Here is a 15,303-nt window from a genome sequence, read left to right as displayed (position 1 = left end):
AGTGGTCACTTTGAATTTGATGGCAGCAACATGTCTCAAAAAGGTTGTTCCAGGATTATGTTTATCTCTGAAGAATCCTCCTCTTCTTCTAACATCAGTCTGTAAAAACCTCTAGGAGCTGAGGAGAGCGGCTGCTGGAGGTTGTGGAGGGAATGTTGGCCCATTCTGGTCTGATGGAGGATTCGAGCTGTTCAACAGTCCTGGATCTTTGATGAATCTTTCGTTTTATGATGCACCCAGTGTTTTCACTTGGTGAGAGGTCTGGACTGCAGGCGGGTCAGTTCAGCTCCTGGTCTCCTGTATATGAAGCCCTGCTGCTGGAATGGATGCAGGAGGAAGTTTAGGTTTGTGTTGCTGAAATATGCAGGACCTTCCCTGAAAAAAGAAACTATGTTGTTCTAAAACCTGTATATACTTTTCTGCATGATGGTGCCTTTCTAGATGTGTAAGCTCCTTATGCCAAATGTATCAATGCACCCCCATACCATCAGAGAGGCTGGCTTTTGAACTGTGCACTGATAACAGACTGGATGGTCGATTTCCTGTTTAGTACAAAGGACATCCCATCTGTAGTTTCCAAAAAGAGTTTTAAATGTCGATTTAATCGGCCAGAGGACAGTTTTCACTTTGCCTCAGTTCATTTTTTATTGGTCCAGAGAAGACAGCAGCATTTCTGGATGGTGTTCACATCTGGCTTCTTCTTTTTATGATAGAGCTTTAAGCAGCATTAGTGGCTGGCGAGTGAACTGTGTTTACAGACAGATGTGTGGAAGTGTTGCTGAGTCTACGGAGTGACGTCCAGAACAGAATCAGACCTGTTTTTTTATGCTTTTGATGATTCTGAAATCGTTCCACTATTTTCAGAATCTGTTTTTCGCTGACCAGTGAACCTCCGCCCATCTTTACCTTTGAGGTAATCGACCTCTTTAAAATGCTCTTTTTACACCCACTCCTCTTACTGACCTGTTACCAGTTAACCTGATGAGCTGCGAAACGCTCCTCCAGCTGTTTCACTTACTTTTGCAGCCTTTTTTTCTCAAAATGGTACAATTTTTCTGGTTTAAACGTTTGAAACATTTACTATGTTGCATTGCGAATAAAACATGGATTTGCAAATCAATGCATTCTTCTTTTTATTTTTATTTTCCACAACGTCCCAACGTTTTTTGGGGTTGGTCTTTTCAAACCCAAATATATTACAATTTCTGTTCATACGCTCTATTTTTTTATTGCTATAGAACCAGCAAAGCAATTTTTGGGGCTCGCCTCTGGTGTTTCGCTTTTTAGATGAATGAATGCAGTGCTCGTCAAAGATCTCAGTCATGACAAATCTGACAAAACCACATGCGCTCGCTCGTCTTTCTGCTCGTATTTCCGAGGAAACGTGCGTTTGCCAAAGTTGGCGAGCAAATTAATGTTATAACTTCACTCTATAACCAGACTGAGGCTACTCAAGGTGAAAATAAAGTCAATAAAATAAACAAAGCAGCTGGAGTTCAAAGCTGATTTTGTGAGGATAGAATCGGACTTTGATAGGTTTAAAGTTTGTGGAATACTTTTTCACCTAAATTGCTAACTTCCTGACTTTTACTCAAGCTGAAATGTGATTTTTGGAGTGAAACCTGTTGCCTTGTGTGAGGAATCACACGGACCGCTCCACTTGTGTGTTTACTCACAAGTAACTGAGTCATGTGATTTTTTTTTTTTTTTAATTGGTAAGTGCAAAATATATACATATGTTGCAAGAGAAAGATAAAGATATTCAACAACAACAAAAAATCCCCACAGCTGTAAGGTCACATCTGACAGGCTGTGGTATAAAAATGTGGCACAGCAAACAAATGTCAAACGTGTGTATCTGTCTTATTAGTAAAATATTCCATGATCCACGAGACAGACTGTATTCAAACTCTCAGAAATTAATCACTTGATGTGCGTCTACAGCTGATTCTTTTGTAGAAGAAACCCAATTCAAGAAGTCCGCAGCTGTTGGAAGCACAAAAACTGGCTGTAAGTCAGCCATTTTTTCAGATATCGAGCTAAATTTTGATTTGAGTCATCTTCAACACATCTACCAAAAAAGTTCACATAACTTTTCACATTTCTCATAAGACTGATCTTTGTTTTAAACTGTGGCACGAAAAGCGGCGGGCAACATGCATTCCTTCAACATATGCTCGGCCTTTCTTTCAGTATGATTTCTTCTACTTTTCACGGGCAAAAGACTGAAACACTGAAATAAGTGTTTAGCTCCTAATCAAGTGCTTCATGCTTGATGCAGCTTTCTTTAAATCGGTCTTGTGTACTTTGTTCATCCTGAAGCAACGCTTCCTGCTATTGTCTGTCAGACACAAGTGGCTGCACAATCTCGGTTTCTCCTCAACACAAACACACACACACACAGCTCTGTCCCCTCCTCCTCCCTCCACCGGAGCCTCTACTGCACAGCCAGAAAGTTTCATGAGAGGATGATAGGGCAGAGCAACTGTCTTCCCTGAAAAAAAAAAAGAAGCAAATTAGAGAGCTGCTATTAAATGTCAGAGAGAGAGAGAGAGAGAGAGAGAGAGAAACTGAGAGCTGAGCTCACATGAGAGGAAGTGCAACTCACAGAAAAGTCAGAGAGCTTGTAGAGTTGGCCAATGTGTGTGTGAGTCTTTGTCAGGGTACAGTCGGACTCCAGCACCACTCCCCTGTCAGCAGAGCGCTCCTGTCCCTGAGTCCACCAGCGTCGGACCCTCTGCTGCTGCTGCTGCTGACCCCAGCACCCCAAACTGGTAAGATCTGCATTCATACATCTCTTTCTCCTGAAGCAATCAGTTGCTGTGTAAAAACAAAAAGTGGTTGTTAGTGATTGTTTTAATTCTCTCAAGTCAAACGGCATGCTGATATGTCATTTATTAAACAGAGGGTTTGAGCTGCTCTGGAGGTTTTGCAGATGTAGATCCTGATGTGACTGCTGCTATGGGTCATCTGCCCTCGTACTCCTGAAGTTGGTTCTGCTCACTTTAGAAAAGCTTTGGTTTATTCTAGATTCGGACCAACAACAACAACAAAAAAGATTGTAGTGAGTAATGGACACGCATGTCTTTTTTCTGGTTTCTTTACTTTAGACTTGGAAGTTCTGTCTCTCGGGAGGGTTAAGTAGGGAAAAGCGAGCAGACCCACCCAGCTCAGGAGAGCAAGCTCGTCGGTGAAAAGCGTTAGGAGGTGGAAGGAAGACCGTTTGTCCTCCTCTAACGAGGCAGATGAGCGGAGGGGTGACGATGAAGGGCTTCGGCTCATGGTGTCACACTGACAGCTGCACCTCTGAGGCGAGAAACTAATCAAGAACAAACTTTACAAACGTCAATTAAAGGCCTAGCAGTTCATGGGGGAATGCATGTCGCCCGCCGCCTTTCATGCCAGAGTCTTAGACTCATCATATGTTGAGAAGTAATAGAGTTATAGACATTACTGCCAAACCTTTGAAAATCTTTCATGCAATATTGCTATGTCTCGTGAACGACTCTCAGCTACTATCACAACACAGTTTGGCTTAGTATCTGTAAACTTGACTGAGTTATAGTCCTTTTTGTGTTGTCTAATGTTTATTAGCTGTGGTGGTCATATTAAATTAGATTGACTCTGAAAGTTATTAATTTATAGATGTAAATCCAATAATTGCTTTCTGAAAGTTTCAATAAAATTTGTCCAGTGGTTCATGAGATATTTTGCTAACAGACAGACAAAGTTGATTGCCAAAAGTTATAGGCAAAATATTAAACAAAGATCTTGAGCAATCTGTTAGTGCTCAGAATATGTGTTGGGTATCAATTTCAGCTGCTAACATGCCAGATTTTAACTCAGTATCTGTAAAATTGACGAAACTATTGCAGATTATGTGTTTTTTAAGGTCAGTTGGCTATGGCAGCCATCTTGAATCAGGTTGACTGCAAAGGTTAATCCGTTGTAGATGGACACCCAATGATTACTCTCTGAGAGTTTCATTAAAATTCCTTCAGTGGTTCATGAGATATTTTGCTAACAGACACACGGACGTGAGGAAAAACGTTATCTTCCGCCTTCACCTTTTGGCGGCGAGCGATAATGAACTCAGCTTCTCGCCTCCTCTTCCTTGCTCGTGTCCTCTACAGAAACTATTGAAGCCAAAGTGCTCGCCTCAGCATGTTCCACTGCTCCGAACACCAAACTTTTGCTCTATTTTTACTCTGCTGTGCTGCTCTAGTTTTTGTCAACTTTTGTTGGGCTATAAATCAGACTGCACGTTTAAAAATAATGTGTAATGATACAGATTTTTTGTCTGGTTTGTGTTTTAGAGTTTGAAACTGATAAAAAAAAAACCCTGTTCTTCTGTTGGGACAAAGAGTCCGTTTGAACCTTTCAGAAACTTTTACAAAAAAACCCAATAAAGTAAAGAAAATATCCGATAGTTTGCAGCTCTTTGGAGACTAAATTTGATCTCTTATTGAGGAGAAAGAGGGCAGAAGCAGCAGAACTGTAGGAATAATGTGATAACCTTGAGGGCTTTCTGTTTCTGCCATTAATATAAATCATCGGACTTCAGGTTTGTTTGATTTGTAAGGATCCTGGGGCAGTGGGTCAAGAGGCCACAGCGACTCCGAAGTGGCCCTCGGGGACAAAAGATCCCCGTCTCTCAGCCTCCAGCTACAACTGTGTGTGTGCACGGCCACCCCGCTGAAAGGCTGCAAGCTTACTTTCAAACCAAGATCATTTACCTCGTATACGCTGTCTGAGCTCTTTTTTGTCTCTGAAAGTCTCTATCCAGAATGGGTTTCTGAAGTTTTATTGACCCGTTCGCTACAAATCCAATACAAATTTGTTTTCCACCACAAAAAAGGAGAGGGAGGACGGCAATATTTGGTGTGGCAGTAGCTCAGACTGATCCCCAACACATACTCTGAGTGCGAACAGATCAGTCGAGATTCTTTGTTTAAAACTTGGCCATTTAATTTTCTCATGAACCACTGGATGGATTTTAATGAAACTGTCAGGAACTAATCGTTGGACGTTCTCCTACTTGTAACATTTTGTACTTAACTTTTACTTCTAACAGCTGACCTTAAAAACTAAAAAAATGGTTATGATTTAGTCAGCTGCACAGATATGGAGCTAAGCCTTGGTGGCTGGTTGAAGCTGGGCTGATACTGGCATATCAGTATCAGCCAACACAGAAACGTCTCGAACTCACTCAGTTTTACAGATAATGAGCTAAAATTGGACGTGGTAGTAGCTGAGAGTCATTCACAGCCCATCCTCTGACCGTGAGATAGCACGTAAAGTTATTTCCAAGGGTCAAGCAAAAACAGCTGCAGCTTTGTCCTCTCTCATCATTAGATGATCTTAGTTTAAAACCCTGGCGCGAAGCAATCCGTCAAGGTATGCCCGGCTTTTAATTTGTTTTCAAATGCCAAAGTCAAGTATCCTGGCTCCGTGGCAGACCCGGGATCACCTGTCATTAAATCTGCAGTCACCTGAAAAAGACTCCTAATGACAGGAGAGGCTGCAAGTGAAGTAATGAGGAAGCCCTCAAGGAAAAGATGATGTGTCAAACACCACTGACTCGCCTTTAATAAGCTTAGTTCTAGGTTCAGCATTTAATTGGGACGATATTTGTGTTTATACGTATATAAATATTTGATTTGAAAAAGAAGCTTTACTGCAAGCAGGTTCTTTAAAGCTGCAGCTGACTCTTGCTGCCGTGTAGGAAGCAGTTTAAGAGATTTTGAGGGTTTAGTTGTCCAGATCTGAAAGCCTTTATTGGGAGGAAACATGATACGTTTGAAGGATTCTGCCGCTTCTGCCGTCCTCACTGGGACTGCAGGCAGCAGCTTAAACACAATCTCCCTTTTTACCACCTACATTTGGCAAATGGACATCGAAACTGTTTGATCGTGAGCTCTAATTTTACGAATCTACACCCACAACAACGTTGAGGCTTGCATGTCTGACACCAACCAGTGCCACAGCCTGAACCGCTCTTGGGATTCGCCCCATCGCCCCCAACTCCGGGGTTTTGTACTTTTTTTTTTTTTTTTTTCTGCACGTGCTCTCGCCGGAGTGTGAAGGCGTCGTAAAGCAACTCTTTCCAGCATCGCAGCCGGTTTCCAGAGAAACGAGGCGAGTCGCTCCCCTCTGTGGTTTACACTCAGGTTTGCTGTCGGGAGCTTCCCGCCGCTGAGCGCAGCCCCCAGCACCAGCTCGGTGGGTAGGGTTTTCTACCCTATAGCTCTGTGGGGTTCAAAGAAAAAACTGCATTTACCAAAACCACAGTTCTACACATGAAATGAAACATTTTACTTGTTGTATACACGAACAGGATTCATAGCTTTTTAGTTCTGATGAGCATATTCGTCATTTCTAGCGATTTAGCATCTCGCTACTATTGGCTTTTCCTTATTTTTGTTTCCTCGTTTATAACTTGGTCTGATGTTTGCTGCTGAGCAAGAAAGGTGCAGTGAGCTGCTTGATACTTCAGAGATACCGTACTTGTATTTTAACATAGGCCGTTTTAGTCCTTTACATTCATCTGCAGTACATTTGTCACAAGTTGAGCTTTTACTTGGTCCAGGCTAAAAAAGAAAAGAAAACAAAGAAAACACCAAAATGCCAACAGGAGTGCTGGAGCATTCAGTATCAGTCTACCAGCAGGATAAAGAATTCAAAATTAAATCAGAATTTCATACAGTAAACGCTCGATAATCGTTATCAAACTGTTCTTTTGTGTTTTAAGGTTTTAGAGGCAAACATTATTAATTAAAGTCTACTATGTCTTGAAGACTTTGAAACTAACATCAACACTCAGAGTGTGCATTGGGGATGACTCTCAGCTGCTACCACCTCCAAACCTTTGCTCTTTATTTATACCATTGACCAGGTTATAGTCGTTGCTATGTTTGCTGATGTGGATTAGCCATGGAGGCCATGTTGAATCTGGTTGAGTGTTTCATTAAAAATCCGTCCACTGGTTAATGAGATATTTTGCTAACATGACAGACAAACAAACGCACACGCAGTCACAGGCAATTACATTATCACCCATCTTTCATGAAGACAGTAACTATTAGTTATAGGAGTATTACTGCACTGCTGTTTACTTTTTTTGTTTGGAAGTGGAAAAAAATTGCAATTAGGTCTGGTTTCCTAGCTCACAGTCTTTAATAGTCAAGTTTAATTAGGTGAATCTTGGTTTTAATGCCGTTTTTGCTTTTCTTTTACTCCTGTTCTGTGTTTTGGTGTAATTTTCTGTCCTCTTTTCAATTATTCTGGTCTTGTTTACTTCCTTTTAGTTAGTTTTACCCCTGGGTTCTGTACAGTTGGCCTTTGGAAAATGATTTTTCAGTCACCTGCTGTTCACTTGTCTGCAGTCTCCACCTTTTCAAGGCCTTCTTGTTCTTTTTGTAACAAAGCTTTAGATTACACTGTGTTCCACAATTTATGGAATTATCCAATGTTTCAAAAGCCTCGTTGGACTTTCTGCCAAATCGTTAAAGTTTATGCTTTCTTCCTCATTTGCTGTCTCTCTGCTTTAGTCCTGTCCTGTAACGTACTGCTCATCATGATGTGATGCAATGTTCTGCTGGGAAACTATGCATCACAGCATTCAGATAAACATTGTCACCAATCTGAACATTTTTTGAAGCTGAGTCCCCCACCCAGCCTCCATCAGCCCAAAGGATTTAGCTCAAAGAACAACACAAAGAGTCTGAGACGTTCACCTGGCTTCAGTCCTTCCTTGAGACTGATCTAGCTAATCTAGGTCTGCCGGCATCTGTAGGGGCAAACACAGTCCACAGAGACCCCACCCAATAAGCCACAGATGTTGTGCTGCTGAAGCATCTGACCATACACCCCCTGATGCCCCTCGTCCATCCCCAGGCTGCTTCTGATGACAACAGAGGGGCTAATATTAGCCTGGTGGTCATAATGTTGTGGCTGTATGTTTATGCCCTCTACCTCTGAACAAAATGATATTTTTTTGGTATTATATCCCATGAAGTGTCTCGCTTTTGCATCGTTACTTTACAAGAATAGCAGTTTTAATATTACTTTAATGTTACTTTTTTTATTTATCCCATTTGTTTACATAAAATTTAAGAAGAAAATAAAATAAATCATGAGAGTCACTGGCACAAAAACATCTTCAGCCGACACACAAAACAAAACAAAAAAAAGCATGGATCCAAAAGCTGGAAGAGTAAATCTGCTTTTTAAAAAATGCTTTTGTTCTTAATATTATCTCTTACTTGTCTGCAGTGGAAAGGTCCCCCGGACAATAAAAAAAAACCCGGCAGATTCTTGTTTATAAATCCTTGGCTTCCACCCATTGCCAGGAAATCTGTGCGACTGATAACTCCACATGTTCCACAGCAATGTGTGGTGTCATTTCTCTGAGTGACCCCTCCGACACGGCACACGCTGTCCTCCTCAGACGCTCAGCGACAGGGAGGAAGGTTACACTCGCACCTTATACGCCCTCTAAACTTAAGCCGCTTGTCCCCTTCTTTGCACACTAACTATTTCCATGAACACTATTTTCTAGCCACTAATCACTTTCTTCCTCGCCCTATCTTTTTTTTAAATTTATTTTTTTTGTTTTCTGGCAATCTGCCTCGCAACTGCTGCTCCCTCCATCACCGTATTGCCTGACTGCATTCTTCTCATTCCTACCGACTTCCTGCAACTGGAAGAGCAGCGAGACCCACTGGCCGCAAACCCCTCCACCTTGGAGACCTACCCACACACGCCGCGTGCGATGATATTCTCATTCACGGCCTAAGCGTTCAGTTTTTTTCCAGTCCTGGTGGAGATTCATCCGGCAGGCCGAGCTGTGGCGAGCGCTTGATGACAAGGTGACGTCCAGCTTGCGCTCTCGTTGGATCGCAAGATGTTCTCACCAAGGCGTCTAACGGCCGCGCCTCTTCCGAGGACGCAGCTGAGTACGCACACGTGGAAGAGCACGAACGGGAGGCCATCTCTAAACACAAACTCCAACGCTCACCAGCAGAAGTGAAGAAGTGGAGGGGTGAAAGTGAAAAAGGGAGAGCTCTGCTGACATCTGATAATGAAGCAGTGACAGAATTAAACTCACTGACAGCCCCCAAAAGAAATAGTCCACTTTGGACATTATCGGGTTCACTTGCAGACCAGTGAGGAGGGATCTGAATGATTCATAGAGCTGGAACGTCCAGAATGGGCACCAGAGTGGTGGCATCACAAGTGAAGCAGTAGCGTTATCAGGCAGCCGCTGGAGCATCCTAGAGTCAGTTCAAACTGTGAGTGAAGGTCAAAAGACACAGACCCAACTTGACAAAGTTTAACTGGGGGATGAATTGTGGGTTTGTGTGAGGTCGAGCGTTCAGCTGCCCGGGATGTGCGGCGTACAGATGTCACAGAGCTAATAGGAACATGAGGGCACCCACGCTCATTCTGAACATTTAGGCCACCAAAGACAGACCACATCGAGGGAGACACTGGTACTGGATTCTTCACAGCGTCTCATGTCTCCAAGACTGTGTCTTAGAAGACTGGCATCAGCGTGGCTGTGGGTACACCGTCCCATGTGGCGGCTGCGTTCGGAATGGCGCTGATGACAATCAACGTCACGTCATGAATCTCAGCTCTGCGTTTCTGCACAAATGAGTGCAAATGGCAGCGACAAGGGTGCATCATGTTGATCGAATTCCTCTTATGACCAGTGGGTTCTTTCCTGAACACGTGTGGGATCCACTCAGACGTCATCTCCAACCCAGTGCTGATCTGTTGGCTCTTCAGGGCCCGGGGCCCGGTTACAACGGCTGTGGACCAACTTTCTGCATGTGTAAGACTTTATTCTTCACAGAATCATGCCAGCCCAAGGTGGAACCACAACCTACTGACATGGGACCAACAGTTTGCCCATTCTCCCAAATCAGCATTTAATTAGGTGTACAGTCACTTGACCTGTCAATGTGGCCAGTTTTGTTTCATTTCCACCCCTCCACCTGGACGTATAGCGTTTTATGCCAGCGTGTTAGCGCCCAACTTCACAAGTCCAAATAAATCTTCCCGATGACCAAAGGGACTGCCCATTTCATGCAGGCGAAACGTCTGGTTTTGACATGATTCATACGGACAATAGCACGCTGGAAGTGGCTCATGAAACAAAAATAAGTAAACACGTTAAATTTTTAGACGTACAGTGTATAATTTTTCAATAACCCTGCGAAATTGGCTAATTTCAGGGAAATGCACTGTAATTTCAGAGGCAATCGTTTCCAGGCACTCCTCCTGCCTCTGCTAATGGGAGAAGCACTGTCTGAAGAATGTGCTGTTCGAAATGGAATGTTATAAAATTCAATTTGCTCGAACGTATCTCAAATTATTCAGGCCGCAGTCAGCCCTGTGACTGCGCAATCGGCTGCCAAGAGTACAGGGGAAAGATACTCTGTTGTTGATGGCAGTTTTCCTTTTTTTTTTTTTTTTGTTTTAAATTCAGCCCACAATTTTCCCCTTAGGTAAACAATTTATCTTAACAGCAAGAAGCCTGCTGACTCCCTCGGAGAGAGCCGGGAACTGTCTGAGTCACATGAAACTGAAAATATTACACGCAAGAGAAAAGGTCCACTTGACTCGCGCTTTAATGGTGGTATTCACCAAAACCGGCTTATCTCTCTGAATCCAAAGAAGCTGATTTCACTTGGCACGGTTTAGGTTCGGCCACAAGCAGGGGGATGACTGTGAGACCGAGTGAAATCTTAATTTGGAGGAGGACATGTGAGAATGGAAAACTGTGTGTAAATAGATTTTCTTGGATGCGTGTGTGTGTGTGTGTGTGAATTTAAAGGGCATGTGATCTGAAACAGAACTGGTTTTGTCCACCGGGTTCACATGGTGGTCAGATACCAAATTAAAAATAAGAAAAGGAAAAAAAAAAAAAAAAAGTGAAGACACCAAAATGTCAAGAACTGAAATAAAGCTGGACTCGTTAGCATAAAAGTTCAGACAGCTCTGCAGAGGACCTGATATGTTATTAACTGTAGTTTGGGAATTATTTACAATTCGAAGCCTTCCTTCTGGCCCGACGTAATTTCTCACAGGCGTCTGTGGCTTCCCAAATTTTCTTGAAGGCCATATTTGCATTTTTGAACAGCTCGTTTCTGTCCTCTCACCACTTCCAGTAAAAATATCCTTTCAAAGCACGTCAAGTCCACCAAATTCACAGACGACGCGCTGCCTTAAGATAAAATTAGCTTTAAGTTGAATCTATGCAATAGATCTAGTTTGTTTTTAATTACTTTTCTTTTAGATTATTTTCCCTGCAGCAACTCATTTTATAAAAATCAGACCTGATGGCAGATACATGTAGTTGAGTGCTGTACATTCATATTCACTTGTTTAATCATCACAACAAATACCAAAGCTCATTCATTGTTTTGCACTACTAAAAATGTAAAAGAAAACAGTCTTAACTTATTTATGCTGTGCAAAAGTCTTGAGTCGTCCCTCATTTCTTTCTATGTTGCTTCCAAGGAGTCAGACTTTTCTTGTAATCGTTTGAAGTAGTCATGATCAGCAGTTCTCCAGGCTTTCTAAAGGCTCTTTAAAAGGTTGGGTTTTTTTTTTTTACTTTGTCTGCTTTTTCACTCATTTTTCACTCATTTTCAGTCCAGTAGCTGAGAGCTTGCAGCAGATCAGCTAAACGATCGCCCAGGTTCTGCGTCCGATCTTTTTTTTTTTGGTTTGTTTCCTACAAACAGATGCTGTTGAGCTATGTTTTTTTTTAAAAATTGACATTTCTTCTTTTGTCCTCCACTTTCTTCATTTTTTTAAGCACAATCTGCACAACAATGCCAGACTGGACAGAAAACGAGTGAAAAAGCAGCCAAAGCGTAAATAAAAACAAAAAGAAAAGCTTTGAAAGACCTCCAGAAAGCCTGGAGAACTCCTGATCGAGACTGCTTCATAGAAACTCAGGGTGGTGTAAAACCTCTGCACAGAACTGGGTGCAATTTCATCCACCCATTATGGCATCAATCAAACATTTGTCGGTAATGAGTTGCATGCAAAGTAAGCACACGCTGAAAGAGTTTATTTTGGGATTTGGTTGGTTTACTTCAGTCAGCGCGGCCGCGTGCTATTCTTGTCTGGATGTGTGGCGTGTCATAAGTGACTCATTTCTTCATTCAGAGCTTATCTCTTGCAGAACCAGTTTCTTTACATTTTTTAGGGGGCGTGTAACCAAGTCTGTGCATTTAGTTTTGCTTTCTGGGCTATTTTTTGCGTGATTGCCGAGGCCTTGGTGTTGATGACGTTGTGGCTTACATGGATACTTGCAGAAAACTGGACTTTTGACCTGTTTAGAGTTAAGTGCCGATTGAACGCACGGCTGGAACCAGTGAATGCTACTCTAGGCCTCTGAAAGAGCATTAAAAATGTTTGGCCGCAAATAAAGGGAATTTCAGATTAAAATTTGACATATATCCCTTTTTTAAAAATCTGTATTTAGAGCTGAATTGAATCCAGGCCTAAAGATTTGAAAGACATTTTAAACAAAAAGCCTTCTTAACTGCAATACAATATGTTGACAGTGCAGCTCAGTCACAAAAATAATTGTCATCTATTATCACAATTCATATTTTCTCTCTCCTCACAATTTATTCTTAAGTATCAAGCCCTCCTCCTTATTACTGTTTCCTCATCTTGAGAGTCCGTTTAAGGGTCATGATGTCTTCATGGATTACATTTATCTTTACAAACATCTGATCTTTAATTTTCAGAGAACCTAAATCATCTTCTTAAATTTTTATGTCTCTCGGTCCAACTCTTCACACCAGGAATTTTTATGAGTAAGGTCCCTGTGTTTGCTTTTCAGGTCAACGTGTCTGTGAGAAAGGCCCGTTTTCCAGACCACCTGGTTTTGGCAAAGCGAAGCAAATCGAGTATTAATTCTACCAAAAATCTCCGGCTTGAGTACTTTTTGAAGAAAAAAACAAACAAACAAACAAACAAACAAACAAAAAAACATGAAAAATACCACTTTTGTAAAGTTTAAAAGTAGAGTTATAGGGTTAGGAGTAACTCTGTCTGGGTTATTAAAGTACTTACAACATATACATAACATGACTTTGCAATAAACCATTTGAAAACTAAATTTTCGTTATCTGACTAACTTTAATTTTACGTATGGTAGAGGTATGTCTTTTTTCTGTATTGGCATATGTTGTAATTTTCAGTCTGTGTATTGTTATTACCTCTGAAGGGTACTGGCACATCTTTAAAGACAGAAAGACTGTTAAAATCGGTTTGTTTTGTTTTTCATTTTCAAATAGTATAAGGACTGACAGACTTTATTGGATCCAATTTAAAGCCAAGTGAAAGCAGAACAATAAACACGTCACACCCACACTCTCAGTCTAAGGCAGGTTATTGTAGCATATAATCAACACCCAGTCCAGATGTTCACAGGTAACTTTTCTCATCAAGAACAAAATTTGTGAATCTCTAAAATAGAATTGTTACGAGGATAAACTTGCATTTTAATTATCTACAATATAGTTGTTATTCATCATAGTTTTGAAGTTCATCAGGTTCTTAATACTTATGTTGTTGCAGGTTTTTGTAATGACATTGTTACTAATTCCATTATAGATTATTAAATTTTATTTTTGACAAGTTATAAAATGCATACTAATGTCATTTGGACTATTTTTTTCTTTTTTTAAAATTAAAATAAAATTATAGATGTTCAATAGTTTTTAAAGAGGATTTTGCGTATCTAAACAGGCACATATGATGAGTAACAATAAGATTTCAGATTTTTCTTCTACTAACAAGTCTTTTTTTTAATATATTTACAGTATTCATTCTAAACAGGAACAATGTAATCATGAATATCTGGAGCCCAATATGAATTTTAAAAAGTGATGTTATCTGTATTGGGCAGAATGGCATTTGTGATATCTGAAATATTACCTAAGGGTGCCAATGTATAAACATTAAAACACCCTTACTACTGTCTTATTAAAATGTTTGTCCTGCATCTCGGTGAGCAGCTTGATTGAGAGTGTGCTGTGACTTTTGGTGGCTGTGTGTTCCACAAAGTATAAAAAAAAATTGCAAAAAACAAACAACAACTGAGGAAAAAGCAGTGGTGATCAGTGGGATTTTGGAGAAACAGAGAAGAAAACCCAGCCTTCTTTGAAGCTCTGTAGCTCGGGCAGACATCACAATAAAAACATCATTCAAAGTTTAAACGGATCACAGAAAGTTCGACTTCACATGAATGAAGTGGCATTTCCATATCTTTTACGGTTTTTACACAATCTCAGTTTAGGTTTTAGGATCTTTAGGGATTGTTTTTTACCATGAAATATTCAACTGATGGTTGAGGATGTCTCAAACTCTAATGTTTGAATTGTCTAAAATTGTCAAATTCTTCCTACTGATATAACTTGTTTTAGCATATTTACTGTACAAACTATACATCAGAATGTAGGTATTTTTTCTTTTTTTATGTCTTTGTTCACTCACTGTGTCCTGACTCCTGTAGGAGTAACAGGTTTCGGGTTATGCACACCCAGCCTTTCATAGACTTTAAAATTCGACTTATAATTTTGGCCCAGCAACTGTTTGAGGCTTGCTTTTTAGTCTTTTGTCAGGGAGTGACAGACACAGGTATGTGGTTACCATAGTGACCCGAAAGAGCCACTGACAGCAGCTTTAACATTTCCTTTGACCCTGGTTATCTTTACACTTCCCATGCAGATCACACATTAAAATGGCGTATGGTCAAATCGGACAGCCGTAGAACCTCGGAGGAGACGTTCAGGTGAAAATAAAAGAGACAATCTGCTGCTAAACATGAAAGAAATGAGAAAGAACGAGTAAAACAGCTGGTAAGAATACATATCAGGGATCAAGCATGGCGGTGGAGCGCCGTATAGACGGACCTCGGCATTAAACATACTTTTTTTTGTTTGCAAAACTTCTTCTAAATTGTTTACTGTTTCGACCTCACCTTTTCATCTGCAGGCTTTACCCAACAAATCTGAGAGTAAATATGTACCAAATACGTCAAAATTGTCTGACTTCTTGTTCCCAAATGGCTCCTTTGTTAACTTATTTTCAGTCACTTTGGCTGTTTCCGTAGGTAAACAAACACATGTGGTAGCACACATTATGGCTCACAATTATTTTTATTTTAAAGACATCTCAATGTGGGAGAAACACTGTGCAGATTTTGTTAGTTGTTCATTTGTCTTCATGGCATTGTCATGAGCTTTATGGTGACCTGCTTGGAAGAGG

General features: G+C 40.9%; 1 protein-coding gene and 1 long non-coding RNA gene across 2 annotated transcripts in view; one reads left to right on the top strand and one right to left on the bottom strand.

Moving 5' to 3' along the window:
* Positions 1-1,761: 1,761 nt before the first annotated feature.
* LOC119616988 lies at positions 1,762-3,529 on the bottom strand. Its single transcript, XR_005233116.1, has 3 exons — positions 3,166-3,529; positions 2,609-3,026; positions 1,762-2,494 (listed from the first exon to the last, which is right to left on the bottom strand). It is a non-coding gene; the product is annotated as an uncharacterized LOC119616988 (long non-coding RNA).
* The window catches only part of LOC108239879 (histone deacetylase 7), a 41,477-nt gene continuing 28,815 nt past the window's right edge, over positions 2,642-15,303 (top strand). The window contains exon 1 of the mRNA XM_017422904.3: positions 2,642-2,774. The gene's annotated coding sequence lies outside the window, so the exon portion shown is untranslated. The remainder of the gene's footprint in view (positions 2,775-15,303) is intronic.

Source organism: Kryptolebias marmoratus, linkage group LG4 (assembly GCF_001649575.2).
Source record: "Kryptolebias marmoratus isolate JLee-2015 linkage group LG4, ASM164957v2, whole genome shotgun sequence".
NCBI lineage: Eukaryota > Metazoa > Chordata > Actinopteri > Cyprinodontiformes > Rivulidae > Kryptolebias > Kryptolebias marmoratus.
Note: the sequence above shows the minus strand (reverse complement) of the source record. Positions and strands in the feature narration are given on the sequence as shown.